Here is a 17,749-nt window from a genome sequence, read left to right as displayed (position 1 = left end):
ATAATTGCCTGAGCATAATAGGAAATGCAACAGGTGTAGTCTTCCGCCTGATTTTTAGTCAAGATATTTCGACACAGAATGTTTCTTTCTTTTTTCTTTGTATGTTCACAAGCTCACATACAATCATTTATGCAACACTGACAATAAGACCAGACCAGAGTTGTGATTGAAATGGGCAGTTTATTTAATAAAGCTCCAGAATGAATAAAAATACATGACAAAATAAGGTGGTCCCGCTGTACAAAGCCGGTTACCAAACACACACACACACCAACACACACAAACACACCCCCGCACGCACACACACACACACACACACACATGACACACACACACACACACACACACACACACACACAGAGTAACATTGTACAACTTACTGTCACATTCAAGCGGGACCACCAAACAAAACTTATCATCAAATGAAACAACATTGTAAGTGGTCAACTGAGCAGATGACCACAAACCACACTTGAAATCTTCACATTTTAACACTTTCTCCTGTATCCACAAAAGTCATTTATGCTGACTAGATAATGACATAATAAAATGACATCAATAAAACCATTCCCTTTTTTATTTTAAAGAAAAACAAGAAAATTAAAATAACGCAAAGAACTGATGCTCAGTAAGGTTGGGTATCGATCTCAAATGTGTGCATAGCTAATTACATGTAACCGGCATGGACTGGGGCTAGAATTGGCCTTTCTGTCAGACAACTCGGCCTCTAATTGGTTTTATATTGTCTGATCCCCCTCCAGAAAAAAACAATACCATTTGCCCCGTGCTTCTGCGCCCACAAAAAATATTCGGGAATAAGAAAAGTTCAAATTTTAGGCACCCCACATACAACCCTAATTGTCAGTCAATTACTTTACTGCAATCAACGTTGATTTTAAAGTACCATGTCATTATTATTTTGGAGATAGATTTGAAAAAGTCCATAATTGCAGACTGCGTATTGGTATGAGTGATTTGAATTTTGATTTATGTCAGCGGCACCTCAAGGAATGCCCCAAATGTGAGTGCGGTTACCCAAGGGAGACTGCTGAGCACTATTTGTTGCATTGACCCTTGTGTAGAGATGTACGATTATTGTCAATTGATAACTGATTATAAGTTTATTGAAATATTATTGAAAGGCATCCCGCAATATTCCCGGAATGTCAATCAGACCATATTCATAACTGTACAAGAATTTATTAAGACAACCAGGCATGTTCCGTACATGAGCCTCTACATTTTATTCATAATGTTCATTTGACACTGTCATGAGACAAATGCTGCCTGACCAATTGTTCTTCGTAATTTCTCTCGTGTTTTGTGTCCTTGCTTCGACTTATCGATTATGGCCCAATCGTTATGTAATTTAGTGCCATTTTCGCCGATCACAAAATGTATTAACTTTGCGTGTGTGTCTTCTGTGCATTTAATATTATTGTGACGTGACCCACTCTTCCAACATTTCTGGCGCTCCAAGTCTTCGTCGTCCTTTTTTTTCCCCCTTATGCTGAATTCTGTTCTCTCGTACCCCATTTCTTTTTGTTTCTTGTTTTTACCCCCACCAAGTTCTGTACTACCACCCCCTCCCTTTTTTGATTGCTTGCGCATCAGGTTTGTCTGTTTGTTTTCGTTGTCTGAAATGAGTAAATGTATCTAGTCCGCCATCATGCTAAACTTTGTTATGTACATACCAGGATGACTTAAAATAAGCATTTATGCTTGAGTTATCTTAAAAAAACAATGCATTGTTTCTGTCATGATAACAAATTGAATAAAGTTTTGTAAACCAATGGACTGATTATAGTTGACCCTGATATGTGATTACGGGATAGTGTCACATTAATTTATTTCTACTTTCACTTGTACTTTTGTACTTAAAACAAATCACTGAAATGTAAAAGTTATTATTTTTTCCATTGTGAAGTGTCGTCAGTCTCCTCAAGGTAATGCAGTCAAACTCAACCAAAAGTTGGAGGGGCTTCTTCATACTTTCAGTGTGTGTGTGTGTGTGTGTGTGTGATTTCTTTTGACACTATGCACGTTTGTATATAACCGCCTGTGCACAAAAAGAAGAACATAATCGAATCTTATCATTCATTTTCGCTTAATTGATTGATTGGTATGCATGTTTCTAACAGTGACCGTTACCAAAGTGAGTATAGTGCGCTTCCCAAGCATAAAACGGTGCATGACTCTGGATTTGCGTCTGAGATATTGACACATCACTGTGAGAAAAAGCGTTAATGAAAAAAGAAGACTATTTATTTTCCTTGAGCATTATCTTAAAGTGGTGTGCCAAAAACTTTTAAATTCAAAAATTCAATATTTAACTTTAGGAAAAGCACTGTAGAGAGAAAACCACGCTTGTGTGTTCAGAATAGTCTCCATGTGGTATCAATATAAATGATTCAAATGTATGGAAGAGAAGCTGTTTCTGCTGGATTAATACACACACACAATTGTGCACTCACACATAAGCACGCATGCATGCTCACACACACACACACACACACACACACACACACACACACACACACACACACACACACAGAAACAACAAATTCATTATGACAAAACCAAATACGAAGTCCTATTTCACAAATTTTATATCTTCTCCTTTTCACCATATACAAATACAGTCACGGAGTACATTTATAAGGCCAAATTATTAAGAAATATTATTTTCTGTGCTTGAATTACCCAGTGTGTAGCATGATCACCACGAAGGTACAATTCACAGAAGTTGAGTAATCACTTTACAAAACCCATACTAGTACCACATTGTTATGTTAAATCCTATTTATTAACCCACACAAATAGAAGAAGATAGCTTTGTGAAGACTTTCATTTTCCAACCAAATGCTGTTCAAAGATTATTCTTTCTTTCTATATTTGGTGTTTAACGTCGTTTTCAACCGTTCAAGGTTATATCGCGACGGGGAAAGGGGGGGGAGGGGGGGGGGGGGGGGGGGGGGGGGGATGGGATAGAGCCACTTGTTAATTGTTTCTTGTTCACAAAAGCACTAATCAAAAAATTGCTCCAGGGGCTTGCAACGTAGTACAATATACTACCTTACTGGGAGAATGCAAGTTTCCAGTACAAAGGACTTTAACATTTCTTACATACCAATCAATATGAGGCTTATATTGCGCGTATTCTGTGGGTACAGTTCTAAGCTCGGGGATTTTATTTTAATTTCCACCATAAAGACCATCCCCTCCTCATCGTGGTATGGTGGTGAAACAGAACCAAGCTATGCCGTCGGAAGAAAATCACTGAAATTTCACTGTCCCTAAAACGTGGGGGTGTTTTTCATTGTGAGAAGTATACCGGTAGGGTTCTCCCATGGCGGACGGGTTGGTTGCTGGCTAACGGGGCTCTGGTAAAGACGGAGATGTGCTGGATAGTACCGGTGTGACGGCACAGAGGCCCAAGGACACAAGCGGTCATCTCAGCAACCTCCAAACGGGCAGACTGGACTCGACAACCATGGTAGGTAACCAGTCTAGGAGAAGGAAAACTCCGAAATAAAACCACGGGCAGACCAAGCTCAACAGCCCAGGAAGGCAATTGGTCTAAGGGAGGGACCCCTGATCAACGTCCATGGCCGAAGCCGGAGATGCGGGACCCCCTGGGTGCCAAAAAGCGCTGCATCACGCAAATCACAAAATGAAGTGAACGACGAAGAAGAATTTTAATTTTATTTTATGCAATTTATATCGCGCACATATTCAAGGCACAGGGATTTATTTATGCCGTGTGAGATGTAATATTGTTTTACACAATACATCACGCATTCACATCGGCCAGCAGATCGCAGCCATTTCGGCGCATATCCTGCTTTTCACGGCCTATTATTCCAAGTCACACGGGTATTTTGGTGGACATTTTTATGAAAATTTATCTATGCCTATACAATTTTGCCAGGAAAGACCCTTTTGTCAATCGTGGGATCTTTAACGTGCACACCCCAATGTAGTGTACACGAAGGGACCTCGGTTTTTCGTCTCATCCGAAAGACTTGAACCCACCACCTAGGTTAGGAAAGGGGGCAGAAAATTGCTAACGCCCTGACCCAGGGTCGAACTCGCAACCTCTCGCTTCCGAGCGCAAGTGCGTTACCACTCGGCCACTGACACGATACACCAACACGATATTAGCACTCCAGATTTTTATCTCGCAGTTTTTCTGAAGGACTTTGCATTTGAAAACTATTCTCAGACAAAATATGAGTTTAAACTGCAAGTACATGTACAGGGAGTCTGAAGGGTTCAAGTCGGATGAGATAGACTACTGTTGTGGCAATCTTCGAATTTGAAAATAATTTTTTTAAAAGAGTAAAACTCATAGTTCTTCTTCTTCTTCGCTCATGGGCTGAAACTCCCACGTTCACTCACAAATTTGCACGAGTGGATTTTTACGTGTATGACCGTTTTTACCCCACCATTCAGGCAGCCATACGCCGCTTTCGGGGGAAGCATGCAGGGTATTTTTGTGTTTCTATAACCCACCAAACTCTGACATGGGTTACAGGATCTTTTCCGTGCGCACTTGGTCTTGTGATTGCGTGTACACACGAAGGAGGATAAGGCACTAGCAGGTCTGCACATAAGCAATGACCTTGGAGATCAGAAAATTCTCCACCTTTAACCTACCAGGCGGCCGCGATTTTGACTCATGACCTTCTGAATAGGAGGCCGATGTCTTATCCACAAGAACACCGAGCCCGTCCAAACTCCTAGTAAAAACAACAACTGCAAATCTGGGAGCAAAATGTAAACGGTTACAGTTTCAACTATCCTTCCCCTTTATATCATAATCAGCATTTTTGGAAACCTAAACGAAAGAGTATTCAAGAACAACAGTCACGGATTCAGATTTAAAAAAACAAATGGTAACTATGCTTTTTGGAAATTCTTTCTTTAATTGGTGTTTAACGAAGGTTATATCGCGACAGGGAAAGGGGGGGAGATGGGATAGAGCCACTTGTTAATTGTTTCTTGTTCACAAAAGCACTAATAAAAAAAATGCTCCAGGGGCTTGCAACGTAGTACAATATACTACCTTACTGGGAGAATGCAAGTTTCCAGTACAAAGGACTTAACATTTCTTCCATACTGCTTGACTAAAATCTGTACAAACATTGACTATATAAGAAACACTTAACAAGGGTAAAAGGAGAAACAGAATCCGTTAGTCGCCTCTTACGACATGCTGGGGAGCATCGGGTAAATTCTTCCCCCTAACCCGCGGGGGGTCTTTTTGGAAATGCGCTTCAGACAAATGCCTTTGCACACTTCTTCTTCTTCTGCGTTCGTGGGCTGAAACTCCCACGTACACTCGTGTTTTTGCACGAGTGGAATTTTACGTGTATGACCGTTTTTACCCCGCCATTTAGGCAGCCATACGCCGCTTTCGGAGGAAGCATGCTGGGTATTTTCGTGTTTCTATAACCCACCGAACTCTGACATGGATTACAGGATCTTTTACGTGCGCACTTGGTCTTGTGCTTGCGTGTACACACGAAGGGGGATAAGCCACTAGCAGGTCTGCACATAAGTTGACCTGGGAGATCGGAAAAATCTCCACACTTAACCCACCAGGCGGCCGCGGCCGGGATTCGAACCCTCGACCTTCCGATTAGGAGGCCGACGTCTTACCACCACGCCACAGCGCCCGTCGCCTTTGCACACGTTATGTTACTCACAGCAAAATGCAAGAATAATTGGGGACCATATGGGATGGGGCAAATTGGGAGGGAGCAATTCGGGACACCACCACAAATATCTACCAAATATTTACAAATAGCTATCTTAGTACATGCATAACATGCTGTACCAATACACAATTTCTTTAAATAACTACTACTATGTAAGGATTATTGGCAGTCTCCCGGAGCATGTTTCACGCTATCCTGCGATCAGGACAAGCGACTGACTGTGATGTGTATGCTGTGCGGCGTGCGCTACATAAGAAACCTTTTTTTAAATTTGTATTAAATATAATCACCTGAGCCACGAATGGCTAGCTGACAGCGGCTATCTTTTACACAACAAATTCTGAACTCTGATGAACTCGTGACCGCTGATTTTTAAAGGCAAGGGGTATCATATTGTGCGCATGGCATACACATCCAAGTTGGTCGTTTGTCCCGATTGTGGGATACAGCCCGTCAGAGGCGTAGAGCGTGCTCGAGATGTTTTGAAAAACCTGACTGCAGTACAGGGATTTTTACACCTCCGGACTGCTGATAATCCTAACAGAATTATTTTCAAAAACCGTCTATTGCCTTGAAAGCAAACCTGGAATTTCTGATGCGAGTTGCCAGAAAGAAAGTTCACTAACAAGATCCAGGCCAACACCACCCCCCCCCCCCCATCCCCCTAAATAACACTAAGGAGTGAGGTGAGCTTAAATAACTAATTAATTAATCAATCAATAAATTCTCTGCTGAAATCCCCAACTTCGCGCATCGAAGCTATGAAAAACAGGACACTGCCACGTTTCCATTCAGCTAAACGCCACACCATTTTCAAGAGGGGATGTCTCAGGAAGAAAGATGTGACGCTCCCGATTCATATGTTTCAGAAGACAGCCCACCTGAGAAAAAGAAGAACACAATATAGAAATAATAACAACCTGTCAACCACAAATACATTAAAGTTTTTCAAACAGTTCACTAATCCGACAAACTCATGCTCGTTTCTGGTGCATTTGATAAAGCCAATTACGGGTAGATGCTAGACAACAGCAAAACCACCACCACATAACAACACAAGATTGTTTATGGTTGTTTACAGTCTCTTGAACACAGGAGTCAATCGAGACCATATATATAACAAGAAGCATAAAAAAGCACTTCAGTTTGAAACCCAGGTTCAATGTAGTAAATGATATTGCATCAATGTTCCATCCATCCTCAGCACTTTCAAAACCAGTTTCTTCTAGGTCATACACACCTTTTCCTCGATTGATCCACAGTACATCAGATCGCTATTGTTCTTTTTATGATTTGCACCAAGGGAATGATTAACATTTCTGTCTTAGTCATATGTAACAAGCTTTAAGCAAAAGCATAATATTCTACACATTCACATATTGTAAGGTTGAAGGGGTCTATGTCGACCAAAAGAAGGTGTATTCCCCATAGCCATAGGTGTTTTCCCTGTGTACCGGGAATACAGTTGGATTTTCTGTAAAGAAGTATAATATCGTACAATCTTGCGCCAAGCGCGTGACTGCGGTTAGATAGGAGAATCTATTTAAAATCCTGAATTCGCGTGCGGCATCCAGCCAAGCAAAACATGCTTCGACCGTTTATCAAAACGGATTTAGTTAAAGAAACATCTGCACCCCCACCCCCAACAGCCTGGTATTATGTTTTCCTCGCTGGTACTCTCGTCCATTGAATCACTTTCACTTTCGTAAGCTTGAAGTAACTCCATGGCGTCTAACGGAAGTATATTCCCTGTATATGTACAGGAAATTAACATACAGGGAATACAGCCACTGTTGGTCGACATAGACCCCTTCTAAAGTGCTGCAGTAGTTACCTTTCCCTCCAAGGACCAAGCTGTTCATCCACTGTAGGGCTGACCGGGGTTCCCCCTTAGCAGAGTGAGTGGCGAATCCTGGCTGATAAATTTCCTTTCATTTTCCATGAATGAAGAATACCAGCTGGGTTCTTTTATTCATGGACCTGTGTTCTGCAACACACACAAATCAGCCACCATCTTGTAAATATATGTAAAAGAAAGCAAGTGGCAATCTGAATAACAGAATACAAAATGATCAATCCACACAATCATACTTCAGCACTGAAAGTCCACAAAATGAAGCACTGCTAGTACATGTACTTCTCATAATTTACTGAAACTTTACTCGTCAAAACAACCATTTGTTTTATCAACTTTACTCGCATGTGGCGAGTAGATTAACATTTCTACTCACCATTTACATGATTTTTACTCGCCATGGCGAGTAATTGAAAATACTCGCCACTTTCAGGCCTGTACTTGTGCATGAGATGTGTTTACCATCCATATGCCCAGACCATGCGCCCTTCTGTTGTGCTCAGAACAGTAAAGAGTTGCTTGCTGGGGTGGTTGTTCATAAGGTAACAGTTCACAAGAGGGCACAAACAAGAGCAAAAACACAGGTGCCTGATTCAAACTCATTCAAATGCAGAACCTTATTTTTGCATGAACAGAGTAAGACATGATTCTTACATAGCTGACCCTACCCCTGGCAGAAAAGTGCTTGAAATTGTCCATGTGGTCTCTATCAGTACATTTGATGCGTATTTGTGATACATATATACTGATATAGAGACAAGTAACAAGTGGACATTTCCTCTGACACCTCTACCATTTGTACACCTGCACAAATCTCCTGCCATAGACTACAAAAGGAAAACATACAAATCAAAACAAACACAAATTTAACCTAATGTTTACCTTTCAGCAGCAGAAAAGGCTGTGTTTTCTGTGGTGTCTCAGAGTAAAGCCACGGTGTTGGAGATCTATGCAAAACTAGGCTGTAGGCAAGGTCCAACATCTTTAGCTGCACACACAAAAAGAAGAAGCAAGAAATCACATGACATAGATGACATTCCTCACTAGTACAAAACCACAACTACACTAGTCAACTACCAATGTAAGAATCATAGTCCTGCAAGATTACCCTCTTAAAAAGTAAGATTGCTTTCATTCAAACACTACCGTGGGACCAAACCCCCCCCCCCCCCCCTCCTTTTTTTGAGTTTTTCCTACATGTGTGTTGATGTTTCCATTAATTCCAAGCCCTGAAACTGTGAACTTGAGATCTTTATGTATGCACACAGTCACAGGCTTAATAAGCTATTCAGAAACCAAGCAGAGTCTGCACAACATCAATTCTGAGAAATAAATCCCCACAACCGGTTTCAAGGCCACTATACCGACTGAGCTATTGCTTGCCATGCCAACCTCCACCCCCATTTGGAACATGCACAACTAGTATACCCATACACATGTAATAATACTGCTTGCCTTCCTCCCCCACCCTCCAAATCAATAAACACTAAATGTATGCAATCAGTAATCTTTTAGTTAGTAGTTGACTACCATCACTACTCTCTCCACACCCACCCACCCTCTTGCACACCAGCGACACACCCCCATCGCCCAATCATTTCCATGATTCTCTCTGCCATATAGTTATCCTAAACACTAAGATTATGACACATTTGTTTTCCAATTAGGAACATAAAAAATTACTGTAAAAAAAATGTACAATCATGCACTCTCTGAGTCTGACAAGAGAGTGTGAGAAAAGTCAAGAAAGCAAGACATGTGTGACATAACTAAATCTTCTAATCTATTCCTGAGATTTACTCTTGACAGCTTAAAATGGAACCTCATGCACTTACTGTTCTGAATTGTAGAAATTTCTTGTAGTTATAGCAGCAAAGGCAGTTTTATTGGGTACCACCAGGTGTCACTCTGTCATCATCTGATCAAGCATTCAAGCAAATGGTTCACCACTGAAACAGTAAATAGCAAGAGTGTACAGAAAAATACACAAACTTTCTCATTAATTTGTATCTTCAACTTCACATTATTCATAAATAATGATACCTTACTTTGACTAAGTTTGAGTAGGATTAACACCATGCAGAGCCAGAAGTTAACTTGAAATAAAATAACTATACGTTACTCAATACTGCACTCAATGAGTCAATTGTCAGCAAAGGTGATAATCAATGCAAGGTAAAACCAAAGGATGCAACTCAGTCAGCAATTGCAAAAACTACATAATTCTAATCAAGCTGTCAGTTTCATTAGCTATCAGAATTCAAAACATGTTCTTGTTTTTGTTGTTGCTCATGACTACATTAATGTATCTCAGCATTTCTAGTTTCTACACTATAGCCATTAAAAAAACCAAAAGAAGTGTCCCAATGTTTAATGAAGCGCTCTTGCAATTAAGTCACAATTGTTTGCAGTTGCTGAGAAAAGCTAATAGTAATAGTCCTTACAGTAAGTTGAGTAACAAATTATAAACAATTGCTGTTAACACTCATAGTACAAGAGAGCAAACCACTGCAAAACTATAGTCATTTATCAATGTTATGCTTGCCATCCACCCCCGACCCCAAACCTCTCCCATATTTTATGTACATCAGACTAGTATTCTTGTTAGTTCATTTCAGCTGTAACAGTGACAACACGTTTGCACACTACAGACCTGGAAGTGGAAATGTTAACACATGGAGTGCTAAATTTCAGGATACAATCTGTTTGTTTGTTTGCTTAACGCCCAGTCGACCACGAAGGGCCAATCAGGGCGGTGCTGCTTTGACATTTAACGTGCGCCACACACAAGACAGAAGTCGCAGCACAGGCTTCGTGTCTCACCCAGTCACATTATTCTGACACCGGACCAACCAGTCCTAGCACTAACCCCATAATGCCAGACGCCAGGCGGAGCAGCCACTAGATTGCCAATTTTAAAGTCTTAGGTATGACCCGGCCGGGGTTCGAACCCACGACCTCCCGATCACGGGGCGGGCGCCTTACCACAAGGCCAACCGTGCCGGTCATACAATCTGTTTCAAAGTACAAACACTGGCAATCGGAGAGAACAGTGTTACTGTAAGTCTTTACAGTAACATCAAACAGTATCCCCTCTTTTTGGTAGTACAGTGGAACAACACTTTTAATATCCCTGATTAAAGACTCCCTCCCTTTTAAGACCCTGTTTTCTCAGATTTGTCTGTCCACAACCTCTCTATATTTACTCTCATCTCAAGACTTCTTCCTTTCAAGACCTGATTTTTTCAGATTTGTTTAGGTCCTAAAAGGAAGGGGGGGGGGGGGGGGGGGGGGGGGGGGGGGGGTCGATCGACTTTACTGGTACCGTGAAACCGAAAGTGACCAAGTCATCAAGGGCACGTATATTCCTGCTGCTCTGTTAGCACCGATCATATTTTAGAAACGTTGCACTCTGTCGTCAACACGAATGTAGGAATAAAAAGAATACTGGCGCTACGTAGAAGGACTCATCACCGAGGACTGTGATGACAAACCACATCCCAACAAGAAATTCTGGACATTCATCAAGTCCAAGCAAAACGAATACTCTGGCATCTCTGCGCTCAAGGAGTCTGGGAAACTGATCACAGATGACAAAGAGAAAGCAGAGCTGCTAAACCGCCAGTTCGAATCTGCCTTCAGCACCAAAGAAGAACTCAACGTAGAAGACTTTGAGCTCCGCTGCCCCATGCCCCCTCTCAGCCCACAACAACCACCCCTCGAAGACATCACCATCACGGCCCCAGGCGTTGAAAAACTCCTACGTAACCTGAACCCCAACAAAGCTAGTGGGCCAGACCAACTCAGCCCCCGCGTCCTGAAAGAGGTAGCGACGGAGCTTGCACCGGCGCTAACACTATTGTTCCAGGCCTCTCTCAAATCGGGAGTGGTACCAGCAGACTGGAAGCTAGCCCATGTAACGCCAGTATTCAAGAAAGGGGAGCGTTACAGGCCGGAGAACTATCGACCAATCTCCCTCACATCTATCCCCTGCAAGCTCCTAGAGCACATCATTGTGAGCGCCATCCTCACCTACTGCGAACAACACCAAATACTCTGTCCTGAACAACACGGCTTCCGACGGGGAAGATCATGCGAGACCCAGCTGCTAGGGCTTGTCGACGAGGCCTCGTTCGCGCTTGAGCAAGGGCACCAGGTGGACCTTCTAGTGCTGGATTTCTCCCGCGCGTTTGACAAGGTCAGCCACAGTCTACTCGTGCACAAACTCCGTCAGTACGGCATAGGTGGGAAAGTTAACGCCTGGGTCGAGGATTTCCTCACCAACAGGAAGCAGTCCGTCGTCGTCAACGGGGCCATCTCAGAGCTAGCTCCAGTGGAAAGTGGCGTTCCTCAAGGGTCCGTGCTCGGACCGACGCTATTTCTGCTGTACATAAACGATCTCCCGTCAAACCTGACCTCGACTGCGCGACTTTTCGCCGACGACACAGCGTGCCACGCTGACGTCAAGACAACAGCGGACCAAGAAAACCTCCAAACAGACCTCGACAGACTGGCGTCCTGGGAACAGAAGTGGAAGATGGCATTCCATCCTGCCAAATGCAACACAGTACACATGACCCGACGCCGTACCACCCTACCATACGAGTACCAGCTCCACGGCCAGAAACTCCAGGAGGAGACCCAGGCCAAGTACCTCGGCGTCACCCTGACCAAAGACCTGAAGTGGAACACCCACATCGCCAACATCACCACCAAGGCGAACAGAGCACTTGGCTTTGCTAGACGCAACATCAAGCTCAGCAACAAGAAGGTCAAGGCGGCTGCATACAAGGCACTAGTACGACCCATCCTAGAGTATGCCAGCCCAGTATGGGACCCACACACCGCTGAAGACAGTGCCTCTCTCGAAAAGGTCCAAAGAAGAGCAGCCAGATGGGTGTCGCATCGCTTCCGCCAGACCTCCAGCGTCAACAACATGCTCGAAGACCTTGAGTGGCCTACGCTTGAGAGCAGACGGAGGCGAGCGAGACTAACAACTTTCTACAAAGTCCACCACGACCTTGTCGCAGTGAAGAGTAACCACGCACCAAAGCCAAGACCACCCAAGTGCACGACCAGGCAGACCCACGCTCTGTCCTACGAAATCCCCCACTCCAGGACAGCCTACAGGCAGAAAACATTCTTCCCGCGCACCATTCCAGAGTGGAACCGCCTGCCTGTAGAAACTGCCACAGCGCCATCCCTGGCATCCTTTCAGGCCAGGCTGGCAACTCTCCACTGACCCATCATCCCTCCCCCCCCCCCCCCTACCCCCAACCTCCCCCCCCCCCCCCCCCCCCCCCCCCCTGAACTTCACCCCTGACCAAGCAATAGACCGGAACCACCATCACCCAAGCGTAGCAGATTCATCACCATGCTGATGTTGGCTACCTATCACTAAGAAGAAGAAGAAATAGTATTACCTTCACCAGCTGTCTCCATGGAGTCGAAAGACCATCGGCCGGTTTGGCTCGCTTGTGCCATTCCTGGATGAAAATTGAAATGACCCTGGCTGCTCCGTTCTTGGCATCAATGGCAGTGCAAAAAAAGCGAATCCCGACTCCCATCCAGGATAAGCTGTACGGCACGGCGGCGTCTCTGCAGATGACCACTACATTTGGACGATTTGGACTGGTCTACACGTGTTGCAACAAGCAGAAGAAGATACAGATAAGGTGGCGGGAGTGATGTCCCTTCGCTGCAGTGACTAAAAATACAAAACTATCTCAAAATAATGTTGTGACAAAAGAAATTAAACGTTCAAATGACTTACCACCCCCCTCTGCTATGTCAGTTGCGAGTATGTCAGTATGTGTTTGTGTTTGTGTGTGTGTGTGTGTGTGTGTGTGTGTGTGTGTGTGTGTGCCCGGCGGCAGTGTGCCCGTCAGTGTGTACGGTACGTGTGTGTGTGTCAGTGTCATTGCCGGTGTGTGTGTTTAAGTGTGTGTGTCACAGCAGGGGCGGATCAGTTCATTTTATGGGGGGGGTTTCCAAAAGTATATTGTGAAGATATGGGTGTGAAGGCGCGAAGCGCCGAGCCGACGGCGCAAAGCGCCTAGCTTGCTAGGGGGGTCCGGGGGCATGCCCCCCCGGAAAATTTTGTAAAAAAGGATGCAAAATGGTGCAATCTGGTGCATTTTGAGGATGATCATTACCAGTTTCAGGCAGCAGATTTTGTCACTGATTAATACCCCAAAAAAACACCATTTAAAAAAAAATTTTTGGCTGGGGGGGGGTTTCCGGAAACCCCTGAAACCCCCCCCTCGTCCGCCCCTGCACAGTGTGTGTGTGCGTGCGTGTGTGTGTGTGTGTGTGTGCCGGTGTGGATGTGTGTGTGTGTATTGTGTGTGTGTGTGTGCGTTCGTCAAGTTGTGTGTGTCAGTGTGTGTGTCAGTGTCGATCAGTGTGTGTGTGTTCTAGGCCAGGGGGGATTCCCAAGGTTCCTGGGTTCCGGAAGCCCACCCACCCCCCTTACTGACTCCACAAATGTACCTTTTGCCTTTTTCTTTCTGCGAATGTATGTATTCATTTGCTAATTTGTTCGTTTGTTTGTTCGTTCGTCAGTTTGTTCGTTCGTCAGTTCGTTCGTTCGTTTGTTCGTTCGTTTGTTCGTTCGTTCGTTCGTTCGTTCGTTCGACAGTTCGTCCGACAGTCCTTCAGTACGTCCGTCAGTCCGTCCGTCCGTCGGTCCGTCAGTCAATCCGTTCTTCAAGTTCAGTCCGTATCAATAAATTCCTCTTGTGCAGGGCCCAATACACTGAGGGGAGAGGGGGGGGGGGGGGAATTCCTGTTGGTGGGACAACCCCCCCCCCCCCCCCCACCCAGGCCTAACTGTGGACCTCCTCCAAACGTTTGACAAATGCCCTGAAAATGGGCCAGATTGCACACAATTATTGTTTATTGTTTGCTTGTTTATTTGTTTGTTTGTTTGTTTGTTTGTTTGCTCGTTCGTTCGTTCGTTCGTTCGTTCATTCGTGGGTTGGTTCGTTCGCTCTTTCGTTCCGACCTTCGTTATTTCCTTCGTTTATTCGTTCCTTCGTCCTTTTAGTCCGTCCGTATGTCCGTCCATACGGTCCGTCCGACAGTCTGTCTGTCAGTCCATCAGTCCGTCCGTCAGTCCGTCCGTCCTTCAGTCTGTATCCGAATAGATTCCTCTTGTGCAGAGGGTTGAAGGAATACCCTGCAGGACCGGATCAGGAGGGGTTACCCGTAACGCCACCCCCCCCCTCCCGCCGCCCCCCCCCCTCCCCCCGTCCCTCCGTCCGTCCATCGATCGGTCCGTCCCTCAATCTGCCCGTCGGTCCGTCCGTCAGTCCGTCCGTCAGTCTGCCCGTCCGTCCGTCCGTTCTGGTTCGTTTCATTGTTTATTTATTTCGCACACATCATTGTCAACTTGTGGATATCCTGAACAAGGCGGTGCGCGAGAATATCTTCTTGTTTGGATAAAATAACATTTTGCTCTGAAACAAACCACACACAAATTCCACTGCTTGAGCATCGTTTCAGTCTAACCGAACTGAGGGTATACCTCATCTTCAGAAGGAGAATAAGCGACAGCATGCTCTTCTACCATATAACATGTCACGTGAGGTCGTTCAGACCGGAGTGGAGGTATATCTCCGAGGGATCAGGGTATACTTTCAACCCGCTGCACAAGAGGAGTTTATTGATACCTTATGTTCGGTCGTACCGGTGTGTAATACCTCCTCTCTCTCTCTCTCTCTCTCTCTCTCTCTCTCTCTATCTATCTCTCGGTGTCTCTCTCTCTCTCTCTCTATATATATATATATATATATATACACATATATATATATATATATATATATATATATATATATATATATATATATATATATATATATATATATATATATGAGAAAAAAAGGGACGTAAGTCCTCTATAAATGCAAACGACATTTTCACCAAGAGTACGTAAGAGTCATACGGAACCAATCTCCTGGCACCTGAGAGAACAACACCCACTGAATTGAACAAGCCACTTTCACTATAATCATTTTCATCTTTCAAATTTCAGTTTCATCTCTTGTTTTGTTTTGTTTAATTTTGTTTGTTTGTTTGTTTGTTTTTATTCACGCAGGTGTTTCTTTCATTTGTGACCCTCGCTCACTTGCAACTGTAGGATAAGAGCACCCTCGACCGACAAATAGCATAGCCCATTGGAATAGCCCACGTAAAAGCCCACTCATGCCAAAAAGCAAAACACACACACAAAAAACGTGGGAGCTGAAGCCCGCGAACGCAGAAGAAGAACAAGAACTTGAAAAGTAAACCAAGAATGATTGATTGTTGTTGGTTTTTGGGTCCAGCGGACAATATAGGCCAAATCAGGACCCCAACTAAGAACGAAAACAAAACAAAACAAGTCGCGTGAAGCGAAATTACTACATTTAGTCAATTTGTCGAACTCACAGAATGAAATTAACAAACTACATTCCTTTTTTCACCAAGCCTTTATAACTTTGTCCCCGCGGCCATGCGCCAAGAAAACGCCGCGACTTGTGCACGAAATAAGCGTGCGGAAAGTGACAAGCCAGTCAGTATAACGAAGTAGCTCATTGCGCTTCACAGGAAAGCCCGTGCAGAAAATGACAAGCCAGTATAGCACAGTAGAGTAAAGCGCTTTAGAAGTAAGAGCGCGCTTTTCTCTTTTTTCTCCACTTTTTGAGCGTGTTTTTAATCCAAAATAACACATGTGTATGTTTTTGAAATCAGGAAAAGAAAAAGAATAAGATGAAATCATTTTGGATCGATTACTAACATTTTAATCATAGTACCTAATTAACCTATTTTCGTTAATTGTGATCATATTTTTAAAGTAAACATGACATATATAGAGAACTAGAATGAATACCTGCTTCGCCGGGTACTCGGCTTCGCCGGAAAGAAGTAGAACCGAATGATACCCGGCTTCTCCAGGAAGAAGGAGAGCCGAATACGCGGCTTCGCCGGGAAGAAGTAGAGGAATACCCGGCTTCGCCGGGATGAAAGCGTTGTGGACAGTGACCTTCTAAAAATAGTAACGGGAATATCCGGCTTCGCCGGGATGAAAGCGTTGTGGACAGTGACCTTCTAAAAATAGTAACGGGAATATGGATTGACGCCACACGAAGGAAGGGAGATAAACGCAAAACACTGGAGAAGATAAGGAAGAGTTACTGGGAATGGATGTAGTGGATCTACAGAAAAACCAAAATCGGTTCAGCGCTGCGCGCTGAGAGCACGTGTTGAAAATTCTCATCGACCAGGTTGTGTCCGGGGTCTACCTGAATATGCCCACCAAATTTGAAGCAGATCCATCGAGAACTTTGGCCGTGCATCGCGAACACACACACACACACACACACACACACACATACACACACACACACACACACACACACACACACACACACACACACACAAGTCGTATATATATATATAGATACTACATGGCTTGCTGTGTCGTACCGATTTACACTAGTTTCTTTTTTAAATATTGAACTGCGAGCAAAGCGAGCTTTTCAGTATTTGACAAAGCAACGAGTGTAAATCTGGTACGACACAGCAAGCCATGTAGTAGTCTGTGTATCCTACATACTCTACGGGGTTTGCCCTTTGCGCCCCCGTCTCATTGGGCCCCCGTCTCATTGAGCCCCCACACGTTTTTGGTAGCAATAACAAAACGTGTCATTGGGCCCCCGTCTCTTTAGGCCCCCGTCTCATTGGGCCCCCGTCTCATTGGGTCCCCGTCTCATTGGGTCCCCGTCTCATTGGGCCCCCACACTTTTTGTAGCAATAACAAAACGTGTCATTGGGCCCCCGTCTCTTTGGGCCCCCAGCATAATAAACAAGCCTGAACGGTATATTCTGTATTTCAGCAATGCAAAGGTACAACCCCTCCACGTTAAAGGCACAGTAAGCCTCCCGTAAACCATCACAGACCCTCCCTGGGCCATCCCATCTCTACCCTGAACCCACCACCTAATTCACGCACACCAGCCTTTCTGTCCAAACGATGGCGCCTGCAAAACATGGAGCACACGTCATAGGTTTCCCCGCATACTCAAAAACAGGTGACGTGTCGTTTCCGTAGGATAATTATAGCCGTGACGAAATATATTTATCTTCCTGACGTGTTTTTTAAGCAATAATTAAAAAAATGTCTCTCCGA

General features: G+C 44.3%; 1 long non-coding RNA gene across 1 annotated transcript; it reads right to left on the bottom strand.

Annotated features, from left to right (window-relative positions):
• Positions 1–1,612: 1,612 nt before the first annotated feature.
• LOC138957771 (uncharacterized) lies at positions 1,613–13,253 on the bottom strand. Its single transcript, XR_011453180.1, has 5 exons — positions 13,002–13,253; positions 9,414–9,527; positions 8,461–8,566; positions 7,558–7,710; positions 1,613–6,604 (listed from the first exon to the last, which is right to left on the bottom strand). It is a non-coding gene; the product is annotated as an uncharacterized lncRNA (long non-coding RNA).
• Between the last annotated feature and the right edge of the window lie 4,496 nt (positions 13,254–17,749).

This window comes from Littorina saxatilis, unplaced genomic scaffold (genome assembly GCF_037325665.1).
Source record: "Littorina saxatilis isolate snail1 unplaced genomic scaffold, US_GU_Lsax_2.0 scaffold_849, whole genome shotgun sequence".
NCBI classification, from domain to species: domain Eukaryota; kingdom Metazoa; phylum Mollusca; class Gastropoda; order Littorinimorpha; family Littorinidae; genus Littorina; species Littorina saxatilis.
The sequence above is the reverse complement of the archived record's forward strand: the minus strand, read 5'-3'. Positions and strand labels throughout refer to the sequence as shown.